General features: G+C 36.8%; 1 pseudogene; it reads right to left on the bottom strand.

The window, feature by feature from the left end:
- The window catches only part of LOC128857114 (spectrin alpha chain-like), a 54,823-nt pseudogene extending 27,994 nt beyond the window's left edge, over positions 1–26,829 (bottom strand).

The raw sequence follows: 26,829 nt of genomic DNA on the forward strand, positions 1-26,829 counted from the left end.
TGAATTGATATCGGCTCTGTTGATTGTTTACTATCCTCTAGCTTACTTACTTTTTAATTCATTTTAAGTAAATATAAAATATTTAGATCTATCTCGAGGTTGCTTAAATAATGGATTTACCTCTGAAAAAATCAGTATTTTAGGAGATTGAAACTAACTTCCGTTGAACTCAAAATTTCAATAGAGTTGGTATTACTGGTTTAATTATTATTCATCTAAAAACTTTAAGTCCGCAGCTGGCCTCTTGGGCATCTCTCAGAATGAAATTTAGGATCCGCCCCTGAGGGAGTTAGCGACTTTCTAGTGACTTTTGATATTGGCCCTAGCGGCACAGATTTATTGGCGTTGGCAACACTGTATGTAAGTGTGTGTGGGTTTGATTACCATTCCCAATTTACAGCAGTAGTACCTGAAACCGTTTCTAGAAGTACTTCCAGTCCTTCCATTGGCAGTTAGCAGGCCCTGCACTCTCCCTTCTTTTTTATGTGAGATGATCCACATGTTTCTCTAAGAAGGGCTTCCATACAGTCTAACCAAGGCACATTAAGCAGGTAGTAGCAGTAGATGAGAAACAAAAAGAAGGTGTTTTGGTTTAGCTTTCGGTACCCAGAGTGTCAAAATCTATAAACAAAGATTGCCAATTAGAGTAATTTAAATACAGCTTGGCCAGTTAGAAGGCAATAGAGACCAAATAAATTAAGAAATCAATTCAGTTAAACTACTACTAATATTTACTATTACCTGTTGAATAACCCGTGAGACTTACCTGAGAAATATTCCAGAACTCCGTTCTTACATATTTACTTTAAGTAAGGACTTACAAAAGGAATTAAGTTTTACAGATAATTTGTAATAGTTTGTGGGAAAATTCATTCATGAAAATTTGTCGAGTTTTAAAGAAAAATCGTTATAAAGATTTTCAAAAAATGTATAGCGTTTTTAATTTGATACTATTTTTATTATTTATAGGTATACATTGGCGGCCACCGTAGCCGAATGGGTTGGTGCGTGAATGGGTGAATGGGTGAATGCGTAGGTTCGAATCATGGCGTAGGTTCGAAAAAGCTCCTCATACATAAACTATGGCTGTTCGAAGTCGACTTAATATTGTAGATCCCTGTTTTTATGAAACAACATGAGGGTACACGCCACAAATAAGAGGAAGAACTCGGTCAAACACCTAACAGAAGTGTACGCGCCCATTTTTCTTATACAAATTGTATAGACAAATACAAATAAATGCAAACTTGCGCAAGTTTAGCAGGTTGAGGAGGAGTGCATTTGAGCAAAGAACTTCCAATTGGGATATGGTAAGCAACATGCTTACAGGCTTTCTTTTGGTAGTTATGTCGGGAGGATTTCATTGGAGAAGCCCGTTTAGAAATTTCTACTGAATTTCTGGCCACTTTCACACACCATCTCACATACTTTTAAATGCATACAGGGATCCATTTATATATAAATACCCTTAGCGAAATAAAACATATCACAATCGAGCTCATTTTTGAACTGGAAGTATGGAGTGAAAAACCTTTTAGAGCTGCAGTGGTTCATTATTTGTCTTTATAAATAAAACTGAATGTTTGTCTGTGAGCCATCGATGAATTCAAAAACTACTAGACCGATTATTATTAAAATTTACATAATATATAAATGTATATTTCGACGGAGAAGGTTTTTAGCATATGCTCATTGATACCACTCGTCACCAGGTGGCGCTGGAGAGTAGCAACTTCTGCCCCGTTCAACCGATTTTTATAAAAATTTGTATGACGTAGCAACGCGCGCCGGGTACAGCTAGTTTTATTATATTTTATTTATCGTCATGACATTTTGACCCAACGCCGTAGATACGTCCCTACTATTTTCCATCTACACTATTGACGTAAATATTTATGACACTCAGAGAAAAAATATTCTGTATCTAAGAAATTGTTAATGTGTAAAAACAAAACATTCGCAAAGACATAATTTAAAAATATCTTAAATTTTAAAGTAGACCGCGATAATGATCTGGCTCATTTTGCATAGTCTGTCAAGAAGTTTCAAGCAAAAGCACAGCATTACGCTGTTACACCTGCCTGAATCTTATGTTACGCATTATCTCTCGCTTTTGTCTGATGAAGTATTTCTTAAAATGAGCAATATTTTAAGGTATTTGCCTTGAAGGATCAGACAGAAAAAGATTTTTAGCTCTATTTCCGAATAGAAATCGAAATGATGTAGGAAAACTGTGGCCGCTTTATGCGCAGTTGAGGAGTCTAAACGGAATGTAACACTGCTACGCATGATATCTGCAAGCCTCTTGGAGACACAGTACCGCTCATTGTAAATAAATCAAAATTTCTTTGAAAACCAGAAGAACTTGCAAATATGCGTTTTTTTTCAATTATACAGCAAATAATCAGTTATTGAAAGTATTGTCCACCGCACTCTATAACTATTTGCTAGTCCCCTGATGACTTCTCTGTTATATTGCCGAAAAAAAATCATATGTCGATGCTAAGACAGAATCAAAGCAATAAGTAAAAAAAATCGTATAATTATTATATTTACAAACAGACCCACTAGAAGTAATCATAAGATTACAAATCTAAAATCGAAACAAAGTTAATCCATAAGAAGTAAATTCAATACTTAAAAAATAAGAAACATTTAAAAATTATTAAGTACTGCAACTCATTACATTGCGAATAAAGCTTATCAAAAAATAATACATTTTAAATCTTTTAAAATTAAATTAAATTTCAAAAAATCAATTTTTTTGTTTTTTCGATATTTCGAAAGTATACTATTTTAAAAATATACTGTGAAATTTTCATGCGGGAATTCTCAATATTAAAACTTCTACATCCCATTAACTAGATAGGGGGATATCTGCGCGCTCCCGTACCTCAAATTTTAAACTCATTTATCTCGAAACAACTTTTTTCGGCCTGGTGTTGTCAAAAAAAAACAAAAAACTATTCAACCGAATAGACTGAAATTTTAATAAGTTATTCACAACATCAATGGCTATTCATCGTACTAGAATCAGATAATTATTTCGTATTTTTTTATTAAAAAACCGAAAAACCCCCGATATTCAGAGTGTCAAATTCAAAACCGCGTCATTTTGTCAACATTTTTTTATTCTATTATTTTATAATTTTTTTTGGTTTTTGTGTTTCAGATAAATAGAAGAGCCAAAATGGACAACGCCGTCCAGGTCCAATTTTCCGGGGGGTCAACTTCAGCGACATTTTTAAAATTATTAAAATTAAAAAAAAAAAAAAAAAACTTTGTCATTTTTGTATGTAAAAGAAATTAAGGAAACATCCAAAAAAATTTAAATATCGCTTTATATTTTTTTTAATTGTAAAAAAAAATCCTGAAAATACCCAAGATCTTCGATCTCTAGCAAACCGGGACCCCTTAATTTATAACAAAACAAAACTTATAATATAATAAAAATTTACTTTAACATTTTAATACATTAAATGATTAAAAATAATAATTTTCATGAATTTAAATTATAGAAACAAAAATGAAGAGCCCTTAAGCATCTTCACCAGCACTAAAAGTTAAAAATATTATGCTTAGAAATCTTTTATAGTCTATTAAATTTTTGGTAGCAATTTTTCCCACTAAAGAAAAATACAGAAGCTCGAAATTTTGCAATCGAAAAAATTGCTGTGAGGCATGTGAGGTGAACTGTTTGTTTGTTAGAGTCTTTACATTGACACACAAGCAACTAAAGTTTTACTTACGATAAGAACTTAGGGTATGGTTCTGAGCCATATTGTTACAAATGCCGCATTTTGAAACTAATCTGTAAAAAAATACTCAAAATTTTTAGTATATACAATAAAAGAAAATGTTCAACAGCGTCAACAAAAATTTTATTTTAAATTAACGCGAATTTTAAGTGACTTCAAAATATCATAAAATTATAGCAAAATTTAATGGAGTATATAACTACATACTCAAAATTTTTCTAAAAACTCTGACAGAGAAATTTTAAATTTTGCGGAAAACTTTTGAATTTTGAAACTTTTTGAACATCGTTTGAGCTCTTGGTTTATATGGTTTTTGCTGCAGTATGAACTTTACTTTTATAAAACAAATAACAAAAATTATGCTAATAAAAATAAATAGCCAAAGCTTTGCATTATGCCACGCTGCTATTATTTCGACCTCCACTGTACACAAGTATATATATGCTTGTATAAGTGTATATGCACTTATAAATTCCCCGCCTCATAGTACTGCATCTCGATTGGAATGTGTGTACATTTGCCATTTATTATGAGAATAGGTGCCGTCTTCTTCATCATCTTCTCCTTCTTCGCCCACCACGCTGCTCTGCTCTGTGTGCTTGTGTGCGCTGGTGTTTGGTCATAATTTTCGACCGCACGGCCTTCGCAATCAGTCAGTCAATGTATGGCCTTTTCACACAATGCTATTTAAACGCTTTTCGGTAGCTGCAATGAAATGGAATGCAATGGGAATGAATGAATGGTTTCCGGCGGCATGATGGTGCCAGAAGAATGCCAAAATGCCAGGATGCCTGAAATGATGATACAGATATCAATTTGAAAGGTGGGTAATATAGGTGTGCTCGTATAATAAAATGGGACTGTGTGTGTATATGTCAGTGTCACTGTATGTGTGTTCTTAGATGAATGGCTGTTCGTTTTTCGGCATGGCCATTCAAAATGGCGTATAACTTTTGATTGTTCTATATGTATGTATATGTGTTTGTGTGTACTACATTTGGGTGTGAATATATATATATATATATATATATATATGTATGTATATATGTTTTGCCGGGTCAACTGCTGCCCGTCTGCTTATCTCCTTTGAGAACATATCGCCTACAATTAAGAAATTGCTTTCAGCTTAGCGACTTGACTTCAGCTCTCAATGCTCATCGACATTTCATTCACTGCTGCTCAGGTACAAATTTGTATCCTTTCATTTGTGTTCTGCATTTCTCTTCGTCTGCTGTGTTTTGTTTTATTTTATTTTTATATTTTTTGTGTAGTTATTTGTGTATTTGTGCTGCTTTTGGTATTAGATTGAGTATAATATTTCAGGCTAAAACACTCACACACACATACACACCTATACAAGCACGCACTTGCACAAGACACACAAGTGCTTCTCTGAACTCGACGTCGAACAAAAAGTTAATCACTGCATTTTCTTTGAAAGATTTTTATCAAGCTGTCAGGCAAAACAATGTTTTCTACGGTAAGCAAAGTTTTGATATTTGAGTAAGGTTTTTCATGGCCGTCAAAGTCCATAAGGAAAGGTTTGTAGGTATATACTGCAAAAAATAAAAAGGAGACAAACAGCAGGAATAACGAATTGAAAGCAGAAAACGGAAAGTTATGTTGAATGTCAGAGATACCAGCAAAAGATATTGAAAGCATTGTAAAAGATGTGGGTCAGTTGAGATGGTTGTTATGTTGGTTGTGTTAAGTTGGTCATTTTCAACCCACACCCAAGCACTTCAGCTCAACTTTCTTACACAGTGTTGGTAGTGTGAGTACCAGTAAAGCAGCGTCCCGTAGTCGTAACTTGATTTGGAGTTTTTTACTGGGTCATTACCATGCTGCCAACGCAGCGTCAGGTCCAAGAGTATGCATTGCTGCTATAAATCTGTTCCCGAATAAGTTTGTGCGTGTGTGCGCTTGTTTTGCACAAAAGTATTGTATTATGTGCCATGTTTCACAAGTCCCAAACACAATACCCCGGTGTAAAATACAAAAACGGAAAGACAAAAAAAAGTAGAGAAAGGTTGTCCAACGCATGGATATACACATGCGTACATACATATAAGTTAATACGTTTGTTAGTTGAGAATTCCACGTGCGTCTGTCCTACGGCAAGCAGATAATGTAAGCTCAAGTTTTATTTTTTTATTTCTTTCGGGATTTTTCAATCTGACTTTTTTTATTCTTGTATTTTGTTCTTTTTTTACCACATGAAAAATCGCTTGCCAGTGTGCACGGCTGATAAATTTGATGTTAACCCATTAACACTGCATGGCGATGACCAGCTGTATGGCTTTCCGATTGGCGTTAGATTTTTCCACTTGTTCATTCAAATCAAACCACATTAAAGTTTAAAACGATTACTTTTCGGTTTTGTATTGGAAGATTTGTTAGTTGCGCCTCATTAGTAGCATTTCGTGAAATTTTCAATCAGCTGCAATCCGTATGGGTTACGTATACGCAATGGCGTTGTACAATTGAATCATTTATAGTGGTCTCACAAAAAGCATGTATTAATTTTGCGTGCAGTATATTTAGGTTAAGTTACTGAGAATGATCACGCATGTGAAAAATAGAAGAAGGTGTATGCTTGGTATTTTGCAGATAAGGATATAATGAATAGCGCAACAGGCAATTTGGGTGAACGAGTCTAGCAAATCAGCATGAAAATATGCATTAGTAAAGCCTCCAAATATTTTCCCATTCTCCATTCAATTATTATTATGGCCGCTGAGTGTGTGCATGACTACTATGCTTCAGGTCGTAGGCTCAAAACCCACTGAGAATATTCTTAGACATTTTTTTAGTATGTTATTGTTCATAGAGGAAAATACACAAATATATTTTTTATTTATAATAAATATTTAAATATCAAATAATACCATTTCTAACAGAAAACACCCTTTTTGCGAGCAATGACACACTTTCAAGTGTAATTTCGACATGAAAATATATGTCACAAAAATTAATTAAATTCAGTGAAGGCATAAAAATTAGGTACCTCATAACGCACAGCACAAAGTATAAGACAAGCTCAGCCACACCCAACAACAATTTTTCGCATCAAATAATAGTATATACATATGAGAGAACTAAGTACTTTCTCCTTAGTCATAATGCCACAGATTGTATTAAGTTTTCAATTGCTTAGCCTCCAATTGGGAACTTAACCACACACAACTGACCACGCCAAATGAAAAACTATCAAGAAATTTGTTAAGCATAATTTCAGCTTTAGATCATCGAATGGTATGATTTTCTACAATATACGAGTATAAGTACAGGGCCGTCGAGATAAATCCGGAAAACATTTCGAAAGCTCTGAAGCAGTAGCGTTAAGTCTAAAACCGCTTATAAAGGGACATATTTTTAGTGTACCAATTGTTTCCTGATTGACATTGAAGTGCCAGAGTAAGTGCTAGTGAAACGATGAGTCGAGAGCAGGACATAAGAGCTACGATACTAGAGTCACTTCGCACCGGAAAAAGCTCTAAAGAGATAATTGAGTGGTTTGACAACAAAAAACGCAAGTTTACGAAATTGCAAAAGTTGCCAGAAGAGAATATGTGTTTCAGCAGGACTCCGCACCTGCTCACAAGGCAAAGAAGACTCAGGCTTGGCTCCAGAATAACCTACCCTACCACTGGTCACCAGATTTTTGGCTACCTTCAAGCCCAGACTGCAATCCTCTTGATTATTACGTGTGGGGCACAGTTGAAACAAAAGTTAACTCGAAGCCTTATAACACTAAGGACGCTCTGAAGACAACCATCGAGGAAGTGATGACCACAATGGACAAAGAGGAGGTAGCTCGCGCATGTGGGCACTTCAGGTCCCGGCTGGACCAGGTAATTGCACGAGATGGAGGTTACATTTAATAATTTTCAACTATGATATGTGTACTCACATTATACAAAGTTAAGTGCAAATAAAATTATTTTTGAGTGAATATCCATTAGTTTTGTTTTTAAGTTCAACATTCCGGATTTACCTCGACGGCCCTATATATATATATCGTAAGATATAAATCTTAAAGGCAACTGAGATGGGAAAAATTCAAAACATTTTGCTTCACCTAATATATACAGTTAAAGTCAAAATAAAGTGTACATCACATATTGGCAAATTTTGAATATTTATTTATTTTTTTATTTCAACTATTTCTTATAAAACTATAGTTTATACTATAACAAACTTCTGGAAAAATGTCGAGTATGCAGTTTTGTGGTACATTGCATTACAAAGTGCAAGTTTGAAGTGGCTCAAAAATGAGAACTTTTTCTGCTAACGGTGTTAGATGTTTTCTTCCAAATAGTGAACAGCGGTTTTCTGGTTAATTCCGAAGATGCATCATGCTGCTTTTGTAAATCTTCGAGCACTTCAGTTAAACACCGCTTAGGTCACAACTTTGCCTGCATATATAAGACGGTAGATTTTCTGCACAACAGTGTCATTGGAGAATTGAGCTGACGCAACCTTTAGAAATGCTAGCCCTAGGATGAAGATCTCATAATTAATTTATTCTAAGAGTCAGCGGGTGACATGAAGCTTGGTTGTTGTTTAGTTATTTTTGGAATTCTTCTTCTTCTTCTCACATATAATTTAATATTTTGTGCCATAATCCGTGTTGATTCCCAAAACCCTTAAATAAGTCAACTTAAATAGATGGTTTGGATTTAATTTGTTTCCTGTTTGATACACATAATGCACAAATTCAGTTGGCTACAAAAACAAATTGGAATAAATATTGTGATCAGAAAATCTTGCAATGTCTTCACGAACCTTTGAAATTTAAAAAAGCATTTTCTTGCAACAATTAAGCACTATATTCTAGAAAGTTTAAAATTTAATTCAATTCAATACACTTCATTTGAGCACTTCACTTTACTCACTGAATCCTTAAAATCTTACCCGTACATCCACACGCTTTACATGCCACTGTTCGCTTGAATTATAACTAATATCGAGCTTGTGAAGTACTATTAAGCTCACCATGTACTACATTTGATTTCAACAGAAAATATATATGTGTATACCTGTAGTTTTCACAGGAAGAATAAATTAAATCGATTCCCAAAGTGTTACGTATACGCACTGATTCACACAGGCACATATGAAAAGTTTCTAGTCCACCTACGAGGAAAAAAATGACATTTTTTTGAAAAAGTTGAATTCCATTTGAACGCACACACTCATATTTAGTTTTTTTTTTTGCATAACATGCAGTTGACTTGACCTATTTGCCGTTCAAAGAAATGCTGTATGTAAGTCTAAGTGGAAAGGAACTGTTACGTATACGCAATGTTGCACATGAAAGAAATATAATAAAATGTTTAGCACCTTTCCAGCAGCTCCAATAGCTAGACCAGCAAATATTATATATGTTTATAAAGGTATAATCAAATTCTAAACAATTTGAAAACTAAAATTCTTGTTGTTTTAGAATAAATCGGCTGACATAAGTTTGTGCCTAAGCATATATGATATTTAATATACTTATGTATATGTATTAAGGGATCTCCCCAAAAATCTTTGTAAATAAACATTTGGATGCGAATTGGCTTAAAAATGGGTCAGCAAATATGAGGGATTATAAAATATCTTTCCAGAGATACTCTCAAAGTCTAAATTCGTCGAGTGTTTCAAGTTTTCCTGAAACCGATCAACCAAAGCAAGTCAAAAAACCGAATAGAATCGCATTATTTTACTCCGTTAATAAAAATATTAAATATTTTTACGTGCATACCTTTTACACTTAAACTCCCCATTATCAGAGGTGTCTTTTTGGAAAAACTAATTTTATTTATATTATAAAAAACTCGATATTTCGAGGTATTTTCAAATCGGTTCAGTTGAGGTAAATCTTAATAGATACTTCTCCTCAATATTTTGTCAGAAGTCTTAAAATATAATTTAATTTACAATCTATTGGAAAAACAGTACCAAGTTTTTCTTTTTTTGCATTTTTTTGCATGGCGAGTGGTGCACCCTAACGTGTGTATGTACATATGTATGTAAGTAGATGCATATGACTCTTCGATACACACGAGCATATGAAATACATTTAAATCCATTCATAAGAGTATTTGCATATTATTTAGTACTACAGATGCACTAAGCAAAGAGAGTCACACAATTGAATTGTAATTCCAAAATAATTAAATTTTACTAAAATTATTATTGCATATATTTTCCGCAAATATATCTACATTGTAAATTTCTGCATATAGAGAGAAATAAGTAATTTAATTACGGTCACTTTGTAAGTTGTTAAATATTCATATTACTTGCTGTTAGCCCTTTACGAATATTAATTTATGCTGCTTAGTTTTATGAACTTTCCTAAATTTTTGTTATCTTGATCTTAACCTCAAATTTTCCGCTAAAATATGTATTTTAAACTCCCCTTCTTTTCTCCCTCTCCTCTTCCAAATGTATTTCTTTATCGCTTAATCTTTAGCCACAAGCTGACACAGAAGTTTGACAAATTCATGCGGTAATAAATATTCGCAGACCAGGCAGGCTTATCACTAAATCTACTTTGTCCTATTATTCGCTCCTCATCAAAGAAATGGCCTGTGGTGCCAAAAATCTTTAAGTTGCTATCTGAGCAGTATCCACCGTTTTTGTCACCGAGAGACGACCTAATGATACCCATAGGAAATTTGATGTAAGATTGATTGAATGAAGCAATCCAGAATGCATGCAGGGAGGTTTGTCGAATATTTTCTTTACCGATGGGTCCGAGAATGAAATAGGGTCTGGAGCCGGATGGTACTTAAACGATATCACTACGCTATGGAGGAAATGGCAACTGTTTTCCAAGCGGACGTTTTTGTCATCGTGAAAGTAGCCGAATGGATAATCGAGAGGAGATGGAGCGGGAAACAGATTGGAGTTTTCAGTGACAGTCAGGCTGCACTGAAGGCCCTGGAGAACCTGAAGCAAACCTCAAAGATTGTTCAAGAATATAAGAAGAAACTTAATTATGTCGCAAGACAAAACAGGCTTGTACTTATATGGGTTCCAGGACACTCCGGTGTTCAAGGAAACAAAATTGTCGATGAATTGGCCAACCGTGGATCAGCGATTCCCCCACAAGGGCCAGAGCCAATAATCGGAAACAGTTCCGCAGGAATCATGAATTGGATCAGCGATTATGTAGGCAATCTACATAAAGCGCGATGGTCCGGTCTAGACCGCTGCAGAACTACAAAGTGTTTTGTGACAAGTCCGAACAGATAACTGCCAAACTTTCTACTAAAACTTGGAGGGAAAGACGTTCGGTTGATAGTCGGTATCATTACAGGACACAACCCATGGGGTCAGCATATGACCACCATTGGAATCATCGAGAACCCGGTATGCCTGTCATGCTTGGAGGAGGCGGATAGCACTGAGCACTTTCTCTGTGAGTGTCCTGCCTTTGCTAGAGCACGGCTACGAGTTTTGGGTTCCGATGTCATGAGAATGAATTATATCCGTTCTCTAAAACTGGAGTATATTTACAGATTTGCCAAAGAATCTGGAAAATTCTCACAGGACTAACTATCTCTATCTCTGTATCAATTCTTTCCAATCTCTTTCTCTAATACTTTTCTCCTTCCCTCCTTAACTATCTACCCTCTTTCCAGAGCTTTAAATACAATGAGCTTTTTAGCCTGAGTGTTTTAAGACCCGCCAAATCTCCTCCTATCATTTTGGCGCTAAATTCAAATAACTATTAAATTAACTTCGAAATTCATTTCTGGCTTATCTACGCATATAAGAATATTAACCGAATGTTATTCTACAATATTTTACTTAATTTTATAACACAGGATACCGGTTCTCTAAAAATAGCTTTTAACTCCTTTCAAAGGGGTTTAAAACATCCACTACCGCCGAACACGCAAAGCATTTGTCTTATTTATGCCTCTCACAAACCAACTAAACCGTGAGTGAACATATCTTCGAAACGAGTGTACCAACATAAGAATAATAATAATCGAAACTCGGATGTACGTCGGCCGCGAAATTAGAGAATTCGCCTTATTTTTTAAACACACCTCGTATCTTCGCAAGCTTGCCTTTGGTGTTATTTTCTCGAAATTTGGGTAAAAAAAATTCAAACTAAATTAAATGATTATTCCCAGTTTGGTAGTCCAATTGCTCCAATGATGCGCCAACGTATGTGTGTATGTGTGTCGTAAGTTTATTTCAGTTACTCATTCGCTCAGCATTCATCTTCTTCTGATTGATTGCTATTTGTTTATTATAACTATGTGGTTACTTATGTGCATATGTATGTGTGTGCATATGTGTTAAAAATTGTTATAATTTAGCACGTGACTTTCCTAGCTACTACCCCTTTTTCCTTGCATTTTAAACAATACTGTCATCATATTTACTTAGGTATGTATGTACTCTTATATGTGCCCGTAAATGCAAATACACCGCATGTGTATCAAAGCACACTAAGTGCGCAATATATCAATGCAAATATTTACATAAAAATAATTTGTTATGCTCTTGTATGACTCCGAAAATTCCAAACAATTTTCACAACCACGCAACGAACCTATATAGCATAGATGTGCACATATTTCCTTTATACAGAGATATAAATTGTATAAATAAAATGTTATTCGGCTTTAGTTTTGAATTGCCTTACTTTTGGTTCAATAAATGTTATTTCTGTTTTCCGTTTTCATATTTCTTTAATGCCTTCATGCTAGAAACGCCGTAGATTAGGGATGTATGGGAGTGCATATACATTAGGGTAACTCACTCGCAATGCACAAAAAAACACAAAAAACGACAAAATTAATGCTGTTTCCCAACAGGTTTCTAAAACTTGTCGTATTCTAAGGCTACTGCAACATATTTCGGAAATGTATTAAGATTTACTTGAACTGGAAAGATTTGCAAAGAAATTTGCACTTTCAAATAAGATTAGTTATTAAATATATTTTCTTTCCAAAAAGTAACCTCAGATGGTGGAAAGTTTAAGTTTAAAATGTGTGCATACATTTATTTTTTCAAAATTTAATTTTTTTTTTGTACTTTATCAGAACAGAATATTGAACACAATCAATATATCAAGTCAGTCCATAAGTTCGTGCGTTTTTTAAAGATGGTTTTAAAATTAATTAAAAAGATGTATATAGATGTATCAATAATATATTTTCTTTTATTATTTACAATGTATTCCCAACGTTTAGGCAAATTTTTAAATCCCTGCTCAAAAAATTGTTTGCCCTTGGTACCAAAATACGTTTCGATATCCCTTTTTATAGCTTCGTTTGAGCAGTAGTTCTTGTTACTCATATGGGATTGAAGGCCACGGAAAAGTTGATAATCACAAGGTGCAATATCCGGGGAGTATGATGGATGCGGCATTAGCAACCATCCGAGTTCGTTCAGCTTGCCTAATGTTTGCCTTGCGGTATGAGGTCTTGCGTTGCCGTGGTGAAACAAAGCTTTGCGTCTATTCACTAAAGACGGTCGATTTTTGTTAAGGGCCTCATTCAGGTTTGATAGCTGATGGGAATAATAATCAGCAGTTATCGTGTGGTTCGGTTCCAGAAGTTCGCAATAAACAACACCGGCCATATCCCACCAAATAGACAGGAGAATCTTCTTGGGGTGAAGGTCATCTAAAGGGGTCGATTCTGGTGTTTCTTCTTTATCTAACCATTAGCGTTTGCGAACAGAATTATTGTAAAGGACCCATTTTTCATCACCAGTAACGATACGGTTCAAAAAACTTTCATTTTCAAGCCGTTGCAGCAGCTGAGAACACACATTCACTCTCTGCTGAAGGTTGGCGACGGAAAGTCTATGTGGAACCCATTTTCCCAACTTTTACAACCTTTCCCAACTGAACCAGGTGCCTGTGAACTGTTCCATGCGATAAATTTAACCTCTGCGCTTTCATATCGACTGTCAAATTTGCCTCAGCTTCCCAAAGTTTGAGCAAGGAGTCGGAGTTAAAGACTTCAGAACGACCAGCGCGTGGGGCATTCTCCACGTCGCAGTTACCACTTCGGAATTTTGAAAACCACTTTTGCGCTCTCCTTACACTCACGGCATCCTTTCCGTAAACAGTGTTTATTTCTGCTGCAGCAGTTGTTGCATTTCTACCACTTTTATAAAAAAATACAAAATATGCCTCTTATACGCGTTCGAAGATTCCATTTTATTTTTTAACAACACGTGCTTCTATTAGCGATTAAAATCACTTGTTGAATGCACAATACATCGAAGAAAATATAAATAGTTCCGTTATATTCCGCGAATAATTTTTATATGCAAAAATTGTACAAAAGTGAAATTATGGATAAAATACGCACGAACTTACGAACTGACCTCTATATAAATTCTATATATGCGAAAAAAATGTGGGGCGTAATGAAAAAGGAGAGAAAATAATTTTCCAGTGAAGCCTTTGAAGTCCATATCGCTGAGTTATTCCAGAAACAAGGCCAATATAGCATCAAAAATCTCATGCATTTTAATTTTGTTGACAAAATTTTTAAACATTTAAGTTTAAACTTTTTATTATCTGAGTTGACTTCTCGAAAACAAAAAAATTAAGAACTTATTTTATCCATTTTATTCAATTTTTGGAGGTATTTTGATATCTTCAGATTTTTCCGAGATATTTTGACGCAGGTCTTAAACTAGAAAAAATTGTATAATTCCGATAGAAACCCAGCAACTTCTTTCACGAGACCCCCTAGTGTATGTACATTTGGTTAACAAATGTTTTTAGTAAATCCAATACATGTAACTGTATGCACATGTGCCTTTACATATGTATGTGTAAAGATAAAAATGATTTATTACTCACATTACGATATTTTGCAACTCCACCATGAAATACATAGTGATGCATGTATGTATCATAAAAATGTGTTTACTCGTATATCAGTAGCCATGGAGTGAATAGAAAAACTATTTAGTAATTCTTAATGGCAAAGAACCTTCGATGATGTACCTACTGAAGCCCATTTGCAAAGCAGTTCTACTATCTGTGGAACACTTCCAAGTCGAATCGAAAACAGACTATCTGGTTTCCAAGAAAAATGTGTAAAGAGTATAACATAAAATGCGAATACCTAACAGAAAGGATGGGCAAACTAGAGTCATAACAGATGATAGTGGTCACCGTATTTATATTGACGACTCAAAGATGGGCAATGGCGCTCGACAGGGAGTGTACTGGCAACAGTTATCCTTAAATTGTTTTCTAGACTCCCAGACTGGTGTAGCGTCTTCCAAGCTGAGATCTACGCTATAGACAAAGCAGCAAAAACGATATGACTAATAGACTGCCATTTTTGTTGAGAGTCAAGCAGCGATCAAGGCATTGGCTTCAACGCGCATTAACTCAAGATGTGCTAAAGAATGCATTACGTTGCATTCGCTTATCCAACAACCCAACACCACACTTTGTAGGCCACTCTGGAGTGGAAGGAAATGAAAGTTTGGAATAGTATGCACGGAAAGACTCTCAACTTGACCTTCAGCGAGTGGTAGAGAACATAAGCATTCCTCTAAGCGAACTACACACTGCGATTGACTTCAGCGTAATCGTGGAAACCAATAGAAAAGATGGTCTCCAACTACAAACTGCAGGGTATCCGAAGTATTCTAGTCAAAACTGAATCTTAAAAGCACAAAACGTCTGCTTAGAATCAACAGTTCAACTACCAGAGTCCTCACAGCTGTTGTGACGAGTCACTGCACTATTGGCACCCTAACTAGTAGAATGGATGTTCCTCACAATGACTTCTGCAAGAGTTGTGAGATGTGAAAAAGAAATTGAGGTATTGAGGTACAATATCTCCTCTCTGAATGCCCTGCACTTCAAAGAAGCTGTACAAAATATCTTGGCGATTATTTCTTTGAAGACCTCTGGAATTTGCAAAATTTCTCACTGAAGTGACTAGTTACTTCTTAAAAGGATCTAAGTGCTTTAAGCAACTTAGTTAGAGGATGAAAATCAAATGTCGGTACCACAATGGGTCTTAGGGTCTCTGAGTGTTAACTAACTTAACCCATTTGCAATTATCGATTCTGTTATATTAATAAATCAGCACCGCCATAGCCTAGAAAGTTTGTAATTGAAATACAAATTTGGCTGTTGATTAAACTGTATACCCAATCTCAAAAAGTTCTTCCAAATAGTGGTTGGCGCTCAGCAAGCAATAGCAACCCACCTCTGTCATGAAAAACGTTCTTATAAAAGTCCATCTATCTCTCCTCTAATTTCTTCTTTTTCCGATATACAACCAACTCGCTAACCATAAATTAGAAACTAAACCAAGTTTAATCAACCTTCAGTCATGTGCCCCAGCACAGTTCTGTGAATAATTTGCAATACGACACCTGCGATCTCTTCTATTCCTCTGATTTCATATACATTTTATAAGTTAAGCTAAACAATGGACCTTTTGAATTATAAAAACCTCCGGCTAAGTCGATATTTATTATTTAAATCTAAAATTTAAATTGATTTGCAATTGGTCTTAACTCTGAAACTGAAGCAAAATTTCTAAAGCTACGCCCGTACGTTGCCAACAAAACTTTTGGGTATTTCCGTTGACTGCGGATGTGGGGTGTTGAGTTAGCCAGGCACTAGACTGCTGTTTGGTCACTTTTTGGGTTGTGTGTACCAGGCGTTGGACTGCTCGTGCCTTAATGTTTGGCCATGAAAGCAACTGTGTTAACTTATGCAAATAGTCTTTGAACATTCCTATACCCAGTTTGAGTAAGGAACCTGTTTCATATTGAGGATGATCGTCTAGTTCTATCAGAAAAATAATATGATTAGCGAAATATTCCTAGTTCGGTGGCAAGGTTTCTACCCCCTTTGATGAGAGCACCTTAATGTAGGTGAAATTGATGCTGATTTACTGTCGGGGTTCTGTAGTATCATAATTATGGGATGAGTTATATTTTTTGAGTAGCGGCCAGAAATGTCTTACTTTTCTAAGTATATAACTTGGCTTACGCCAAATATTCACGTCGTGTCCCCATCGCAGTGTAACCATAACAGAAATATGCCCGGGGCATGTGAAGGTACTCCGCACGCATGTGGACCTACCGTGACGCATAGATGATGATCATTGACTGCATCGTACTGGCAGGGTTTGCTGAACTGCTGCAACAACCGGTATCGTACGCAATTAATGGGTTTGAACAAAGCACTGAAAAAAAATGGCTACTAATCAAGAAGGTCATAACCTCATCTCGCAAATGAAATGGAGATATACTTAGAAACCCTTAAGTGGTTAGTCTTACTCTCACCAGCCGTACTCTTCAAATATTACACTTGCTTTTGCTCCTAGTCATCATTTCTACGCTTTTGAAGAAAACGAAAAATATGTAGATCGATTCATGTATCGCTTCAAAAGACGGGCAGCTCCGATTCGGAACTCCCACGCTATCTGGGAAATGAGAAAAAGCAGTGACAATAACAGGCGAGCATACAACAATGTTTTTAAAATAACGCCTTAATTTCCTTGAAAACAAACCCCCGGAAGCAAAGTTAGGTACTTAAAAACCAGCGACATCATTTCATGAGGCTTGAACAATCCTACTTTAGCTCTGCTTTGCCTTAATCAAATAGAAAATTTCATGCACTTCACAGCTACCAACAATTATTCCCATGTGTGCCTTGCGAGTAAATATTTCTTATAAACTTTTCACAGCCAACTTGCGCTAAATTAAATTCACTTTGGCAGAAAACGTCTAAATCGCTAAACCATTTCTGAGATTATTTTTCCCCTTCCAAAAATAACAAATCAAGTAAATATTACTCATTTGAGCGCCCCCAATCAATGAAAATATTCTTTTATCATCACTAGCAATTACAGTGCAGTATTCCCACAAGTAACTATGCAATCCAATGTACGCACGCACACACATATCCACTTATGTTCCACATGCCACACAAGCCACATGGGCGGGTGTGGGAGGCCAGTACGAGCATCTACTTCAAACGTCGCACTTATCTGATGCTTCTTCACGCTGATGCGTAAAGCTTGCCGATTTTACGAGCGTGAATGCGATAACTGCGCCACTGTGTATTAACCCTTTGGGCAGATAAACGCTCAGCTATAAAGTAATTTCTACTTTTCGGTTATAATTAAAAAAGGAAAGGCAAATATGGCAAGCAAGAAGGAAGTCGAAGGGAAATTAAGAAAATAACTAGTAGTTGGTAGATTGGTACACATCAGAGCGGGCGGCGAAATATCTAAGAAGAGCCGAAAGTCGTAGATAAACACAAACGCAAACTAAGGAAAGTAAACAAACAAGCAAGCAGCTCAAGGAAAATACAAAAGAAAAGCTTGAAGCGAAAAAGCAAGAAGCTTAGAGAAAAATTAAAAAAATAAAAAAGCGGAAAAAATTGGCGATGAAATTGGAAAAAATTCGCATTAATGAGAAAGTAAAGGCGCAAAGGGTAGGAGGGCAAGGGTAAATGAGGTGGCAAAAATGAGGTACGTAAAGGATGCTTTAAGCCACAACAAAGGGTCGACAAAGCGACAAGCTGGTAAATGGTGAAAGGGGAAAGAAAGCAGAAGATTGCAAGGTAGGCAAACGAAAGCAAGGAAACACAAAAAGAAACTTACCCACATACTTACGCACATAGCCTGCAGAAGTCGAAGCGCAAGAAATTGGGCGGCGCTGAAGGGTCGGTCGACTCAGCTGAATGAATGGCTTGACGGTAGTTATGTGGGCACCTAAGCGCATTGTTATTTCATGAACTGTAGGCGGACACAGATGTGCACGTGCATCGGTGTGTGCTCATTCATATGTATGTAGGTGAAGGAGTTTGTGCCTGTTTATTTGTGTAATAGAAAATTTGAGCCTTTGAGTGCTTGACTACAAATAACAATGTCTATTCAACTGTCACACACCCTGTAGGAAAATCTGTTAGCACAAAGCTGTTGCGCTCTACGAAAATGGTATCGAATAATGACTAATGTGAACACCTTTCCTGCTCTAATATACACTGGCGAGGCGATAATTTGAAAAATGTTCATTTTTCAATAGATGAGTCAGAGAAGGTGCAACTCATGTGACAAAACCCCGAAAATAATTTACAAAGCTAAAAAATAATTAGATCCAATTAAATTTCCGTTTAAACCAATTCATTCGTGATGAATTTCGTTCGGAATTTTAGTGCTAGTAAATAAGTTAGATCTTGTCCTGTAACCATTTTTGATCTGCCGAGCGAGTGTTGAATTCGACATATTTCAACCCCTTGAAAAAAAATTGGCATCCAGCCGATGCTGATTTTTTTAAACTCGGTTTGAAGGACTATTCACATACCACTCCGTTGGGTTAGGTTTGATCTAGGTTCGAATTTCATGGATGAAACACGAAAATTATAGAAAAAGTTGTTTCTGCCATAAAAAAGCTACTCATAAAAAATTTGGCCTTCGGAGTCGGCTTTAAACTGTAGGTACCTCCATTTGTGGAACAACATTGAGACGTTCACCACAAACTGGAGGAAGAACTCGGCCAAACACCCAAAAAAGGGTGTAAGGGGCAATTATATATATATATATATATATATCCTTCTAATTCCTATGGTGGTGAAACCACTTCGCCTCATGGGTAAGCGTTGAAATATTTTGGATAGTTAGAGATTCTAGACATCCAAAGAAGCTTAGCTTAGTTCAGACAGCGATATTGCGTTTCAGCAAAAGCGGAATAGGGGAAGAGAAAGTATTCAATACCGCCCACTTTCTCCTCGTTATTGCAGCAGCCACAAAAATCACCTAAGGTAATTCTCTTTTGCTTTCCATATATTCCCATTAGGTAGTTCCCAGTGATGATACCAATTAATGCATTAATGAAGGTCAGTTTAGGTTGATCAGGGACTCAATTCTGTGTTCATTCCTTCTAGGCCAAACCTGCCTACTACATAATTAGCTCACCTCCATATCCTATTAGCCCGATGTAGACCAAGCTGATCCATAGCTTGCTTGAGGATAAAGAGATGTTCACATAGTGGACAGATTTGACTGATTTTAGATGCTTTCGAGCTTTTAGAAATGTCCTTGTATCCAGAGAACAAGACAATATTCACGGTTCTTAGCCAGCTCACTTGCTACTTTCGAGGAGGCGGGACGTAGTTCAAATTTTAGGAGAAGTTCCAGCGCTTCAAATAATATAGAAGCTTCACTTTTTTGGTTAAGTTATTCTTACGAGAGTTAAGGACAAGATCTTTAAGTACTAGTTACCACACCATTGGCAGAGGATTCCCTATTCCTATGTACAGGGTGGCTGATGAAAGCCGCTACCAAAAAAAAATTGAATAACTTTTTTTCTTTTTAAGTTATCTGTTCCATTTTTGTTTTAATTTGCAGATTGATCTTTAAAATTTATTAAAATGGATAACTGGGACACGCAAACAAGAATTTGGATAGTCCGCCGCTATCACGCACTGGAGTCCGTAGTTTTGGTACAGAGAGAGTACAGGCGGATGTTTGGCGGCGATCCCCCGAGCAGATGGACCATAATGAAACTGGTGAATAATTTTGCTGAGCAAGGAACAGTCGCAAGAAGGCCTTATCATCGAAACCCACCAGTTCGGATGGAGGAAACGATCGCTGCTGTAGCTGCAGCTATACAAAGCAATACAAGGGTTTCAACAAGAAGCTTATCTGCTCAACTTGGTGTCAGCCGACAGTCTTTGCAAACAATAATGCACAAAGATTTAGAGTTATTTCCCTACAAAATTCAAATGGTTAACAAACTGAATGCAGCAGACTGGCCGATTCGCTTGGAATTTTGCCAGAAGATCCTGCAAATGGTGGAAGAAGACCAAAACATGTTAAACTGCCTTTTCATGTTTGATGAGGCCCATTTCGATTTAAACGGCAATGTGAACAAACAAAATTGTCGAATATGGAGTACTTCTAACCCACAGATACTCCACGAGACGGAATTGCATCCTCTTCGCGTGACAGTGTGGTGTGCGGTTTCTTCACGCTGTATTGTCGGGCCTTATTTTTTTGAAGAAAATGGTCACACCGTTACGGTTACTGGAGACCGTTATTTGAAAATGCTGAAAGAATTTTTCTATCCAGAACTACGCCGAAAGAGAATTCCTTTCAACTCTGTGTGGTTTCAACAAGATGGGGCTACGTCTCACATAGCCCAGACTGTTATGACAGAGTTGCGACGAAAATTTCCCAATAAACTGATTTCAAGAAACTCCGAGTTTCGTTGGCCCCCCAGGTCGCCTGACCTTACTGCACCTGACTTTTTCTTGTGGGGTGTAAACAAGAAGTTTATAAAACAAAGCCAACAAATTTGGATGAACTAAAACAATCCATTCGGGCAACAATTGCGGCCATTCCTGTCGCAACTCTCAAAGCAGCAATGAACAACTTTTTACTAAGATGCCGCACTTGTGTCAACGAGCATGGGGGGCAATTAAATTCAATTATTTTTAAAACTAGTTAAGCTACATTTAATAAAATTTAATGACCTTCAACTTGAAAAAAAAAATAAATGAATTCCATACACTAAAAAAAAGTTATTTGAGTTTCTTAATGTAGCAAAATTCATCAGCCACCCTGTATAGTGTGGATTATACTGATTTGCGTTATTTTAAACTGAACCACCTACGGCTACGAAAAACCGAATCTCAAACTTATCTACTGAAGCACTCTCAGCCCATGTTGTTCAACGATTCTTATGGCCAATAGCCGAGATGGCGAAGCCTTAAAGTTACGACCACCGGTTCACCCGTTCATGAACTTGACTATAACAAAAATATATACAACAATATCTTCAAAACATTTTTCATCCTAACGAAGGAGGTGAGTTAGAAAATATACCTCACCCTATTCGACAAAAATTCGATAAAATCCCCTAGACTTCCTTTAAAGAGGTACAGGACACTATTAAAAATAAAATAGATAGCAAAAAAGCACCCGGTTATGACCTTATAACAGGGAAAATATTAAAAGAATTGCCCAATAATGCTATTGTCAAATTGACACATTTGATTAATGCTGCATTTCGTTTAAAATATGTACCGCAACAATGGAAAATGGCGGAAGTTATTATGCTTCCAAAACCAGGAAAGCCACCACACGATGTGACATCATACCGACCAATATCGTTGTTACCAATTTTATCTAAGCTTTTTGAAAAAATCTTGCTAAAAAGATTAAAACCATTGTTAGATGCAAAATTCCTTGTACCAAACCATCAATTTGGTTTTCGAAATGAGCACTCAACGATTGATCAAGTGCACCGCATTACTCATGTAATTGAAAAATCACAGGAAGAAAAACAAATCTGTTCTGCGGTATTCCTGGATGTACCTATCGCAAGCTTTTGATAAAGTATGGCATGAGTCACTAATCCATAAACTTCAAGCAGTTCTACCAATCCAGTACTCAAACATTTTAGAATCCTACTTAACGAGCAGATACTTTAGAATAAAGCAAGCAGATGTCTATTCAGAACTGAAAGATATTAATGCAGGTGTCCCGCAAGGCAGTGTACTCGGACCAGTTTTGCATCTCTTATATACTAACGATATAGCCACATACAATACAACAACTGCAACATTTGCCGATGATACTGCAGTATTAGCAACTGATGAAAAAGTAGTAAGTATGAAAAAGTGAAGTAATTCAGAAGTTACAAGCATCAGTAAATGCAATTCAAAATTGGACCAAAAAATGGCGTGTCAAGTTAAACGAAATCAAACTGTGCATGTTGACTTCACTAATAAAAATATAAATTGTAAACCAATATTTATCAATAATACGGCAATACCGCATGCAAATACGGCAAAATATCTAGGAGTGACCTTAGATGCTAAGCTGAGATGGAAAGCACATGTCAAGAAAAAACACGAGGAGCTAATTCTTAAATACAAGAAAAAGTATTGGTGAAAGCAACAAAAACATCATTCAACGATTCCAAAATGAAGTACTACGCGACATCGTTAGAACGCCGTGGTACATTCGTAATTGCAATCTACATAAGGATCTTAATATAGACACCATTACGGATATCATAAAGAAATTCGCAAATAAACATAAAGAGAGACTTCAGCAGCACATCAATGATGAAGCAGCCAAACTACTTGTAACTGATGACTTCACGAGAAGATTAAAAAGGACAAAACCGCATTATCTCTTTTCATAAAATTTTGTCTTTACTTAAGATGTTTTAATTTAATTAAATATATGTAAAATGAATTGCTTATTAGTTTTGTTAACTAGATTGCAATAGTAATAAAATAAAAAAAAATAAAAAAATATATACAACTTCGAATGAAATGTTGACATTGCCAGGTCACAAACAAATGCATGAGTGTTATTAGTACAAATATATGCATATTAGGGTGCATGACTCTCTGTACAAAAAGTGGTACTACTTCTGTCGAAATTATAAAATTTCTTATATTCTAAGACTTCCGCCAGAATATTTCGAAAACCGAGTCATAAATTAAATTAGCTAAAAAAAATCCAAATTTCTTCAGATAATTGAAGATTTTTAGCCGAAAAGTTCTGCATAAACATACGTGAATAGGTAAATTTTCAAAGAAAGGGTACAACGATACCCTAAAGCCTAAGTCCGCCAAGACTTAGCTAAGTCATTTAAAATTTCCTTAAGCATATCTTCCAAAAAAAAAATAAAAATAGCATCATCAATATAAGGATTTTTTTAGTGATAATGTTTTAGAAATAGTTTTCGTTTATCCAGAAATGTCCATACAACAAATAAATAGTTGAAAAGGTGTATCCCAAATTTCTATTAAACAAATTGAAAATTGTGCAATTGACAGTTAATTTCTGGAAGCCAACTGGTTATTTTAAGATTTATAATGAAAAAAGCAATAAAGTTTCCGGGGATACCTAATAAATTATGTGGAGAATTGCTATAGGTTGGTTCAGTAGGTTTTGAGTTGTGGCGTATACGGATGTGGAGGTATAAAAATCCGACCTGGAACAATGGACGCTCAAATACTAATAACTTATTCTAATTTGCTCGAATCGAATATTCTTGAGATATACGTTGGTAAACATGTTTTGTAGAAATGCCCGCACTTCGACAAATGCGCTTCGAATTTTCGATGAATCACTTCTTCGTATCTGAAAAGATTTGACACAAACGCTAAGGATCGGGGTTGAATTGAGGCGACAAAAGATTGTGACAGATTAAGGAAATGTAGAAAGAACAATACGTGTAAATATTATATTATATTTCTTGAACCTCTCCGACCACAAAATAACCTGTTTTCCTGTTAAGCGGTCACTTCTTAGCCGTCGCATAAGTAGCGAAGTGGTTCACAATCGCAAAACACTACCAATGCTGAACTAAAGATGGGTGCCATTATTTCAATTTTTCCCTGCAGGGTAGATGCGAGATAAGTTTAAATAAGCGTTCGTGTGTAAGTGCTGTATGTACATTTGTGTGGTCGCACAAGTAGGTATTTTTTCCAATTTATTCCATTGTATTGCTTGGTTTTGATTTTGTTTGCTTCAGGCGCTTAATATTGACTTTGTATGTTTGTGACTGCTTTGAGTGTGTGTGTGTGTGTGTGTGCATGCATAACGGTACATGGTTAGGTGCATGTGTGGTTTATTTACGTAATAATAGATGCGCATATGTGTGCAAAAATAATCACAAAAATGGCAAAAAAAATAAATAAATTCCTGCGCACAAACACACACCAGCAGTATATTTATATGCGCTCGCTCGAGGCTTTCATACATTCGAACATCTACATACAAGTATAGAGGAGTATGCATACATACATATATCATAGATATTTAGGTGCGTATGTCAATTCTAACTTGCTATCCTTTGAGTAAAGCGTGTGCGTATGTGTGGGTGTGAGTTATGTGTTTGTGCGCGCGTGTACCTTTGTTTTTTTTTTTTTTTTTTTTTTTACGAGGAGGAAGCATCGAAAGCCTGTACCCCGTCAGTGTAGGACTTTAACCCAAACTAAACCTCCTACCGTCCATGTACCGATCCCCTCCCGGTACTACCGTTAAGTAAATCGTCGGGAAGGCGGTTGAACTCTAGGCTCTACGTCAGTTACACTTCACATGCAGTCCGTCAAAAGTTGCATGTACTTTAATCCTCCCCCAGTTTTGTTTGTTACCGAAGCAAACCACCCCAGTTGGGCCTGTCCACCCCCTCCCACCATACTTGTCACACGTCGACTTAAGAGTTCGTTCCTTTGTCAAGTTTCGTCTGTTTATCTGCCGCTGACCTCGGATATGTCTGCGAGCTTTAATGCATAAATTATTTGGCTAATTGCGGCCGAGATCTTATCCCACGCATACTTTGAAGACATCATGATGTCCACTATGTTTTCTGGTACTATCGGATCATCTGATAGTGAAGCTAAATCCTCTCTGATAGTCACAAATCCCGGGCATACAAAAAATACATGTCTTGCATCTTCCTCTTCATGGCATATTCGACATAAAGGCGAATCACGTATCCTAAGGCGATGTAGATACTTCTGGTAGCAACCATGGCCTGTCAAAAATTGCGTTAGCTGGAAATTAGGCTCACCATAGCTTCTATTTAGCCATTTTTCGATTTTTGGGATTAGTGTATAAGTCCACCTTCCCTTTGTCGCGTTTTCCCAACGCTCCTGCCATTTCAGCATGGATGTAGCCTTCTCTCTTTTTATGATCGCGGATATGTTACTGTGGTCCTGTTCTTTCTGCACGAACACTCTCGCTCTTTCTTCCGCCAATATATCTATCGGAATCATGCCTGCGATCACCGTTGCCGCTTCGTCAGAGGTGGTTTTATATGCGCTTATCACCCTCAGTGCGCAAAGTCTGTACATGACTTCGTACGGTCTTCTATATGCTTTTACCTTCATGGATTTTGCCCATACTGGTGCTGCATATAGCAGGGTGCATGCGATGACGCTAGATAATAGCCTGCGTTTGCTGCTTCTCGGCCCACCCACATTCGGGAGCATTCTAGAGAGCGCACTGAACATTCTTGATGCTTTGTGGGTTATATATTCCGCATGTGGGCCAAAACTGAGCCGGTCGTCAATTATAACACCCAGATATTTGAGCTGACGAGACGATTTAAATTTATGTGTGCCTATGCTGAAAGAGGCTATCTCTGGTTTCTTGCGGGTACTGATGAGGACCGCTTCCGTTTTCTCCGCTGCAATGGATAAACCTACGCTATCCAGCCAGTTTGTTACGGTAGCAATTGCAGTGTTTGCTTTGACTTCGATATCGCTCACCAGTTTAGCTACAATTACGAGAGCTATGTCATCCGCAAAGCCAACGATGTGTACATCTGTTGGAAATGGGAGTCGGAACACTTCATCATACATAATATTCCAAAGCGTGGGGCCTAGCACTGAGCCCTGTGGCACACCTGCTGTAATCTTATACTTTTTTATTCCACCTTCTGTGTCGTATTCTAAAACTCGATCGCTCAGATAGTTTCTGACAATATTATATATGTATGCCGGAACAGATAGCTTTTTAAGTGCCTTCAGAAGGTGCCCCCAGTCTGCTGAGTTGAAGGCGTTTTTCACATCTAAAGTCACGACTGCGCAGTATTGCTTATCACCGCCTCTCCATCGTTTGCCTGCGATCGCGTCTGTAGCAATCGTGACCACCTTTTGTATTGCCGCTGTAGTAGACCTTCGCTTTCGGAAACCATACTGGTACGGGGATAGTCCCGCCTCGCATTCAGTGTACGGCTGTATTCTGTTGTTAATAAGCCGCTCTAAAAGCTTGCCCATCGTGTCAAGGAGGCATAGGGGACGGTAGGATCCTGGTATACCTGGTGGCTTCCCTGGCTTCGGGAGCAGCACTAGTCTTTGCCTCTTCCAGAAATTCGGGAACACGCCTTGCTCGAGACACAATTGCATCACCCTAGCAAATGTCTGGGGATTTTCCAGGATGGCTGTTTTTAATGCTATGTTCGGAATCCCATCCGGGCCGGGAGCTTTGCGATCTCCAATCATTTTTGCTGCTTGTACCACTTCTTCAGGTGTTATATCATCAATGTCATTTATAGATGCTGAAATGTATGACAT

This window comes from Anastrepha ludens, chromosome 2 (assembly GCF_028408465.1).
Source record: "Anastrepha ludens isolate Willacy chromosome 2, idAnaLude1.1, whole genome shotgun sequence".
In the NCBI taxonomy this organism is placed as follows: domain Eukaryota; kingdom Metazoa; phylum Arthropoda; class Insecta; order Diptera; family Tephritidae; genus Anastrepha; species Anastrepha ludens.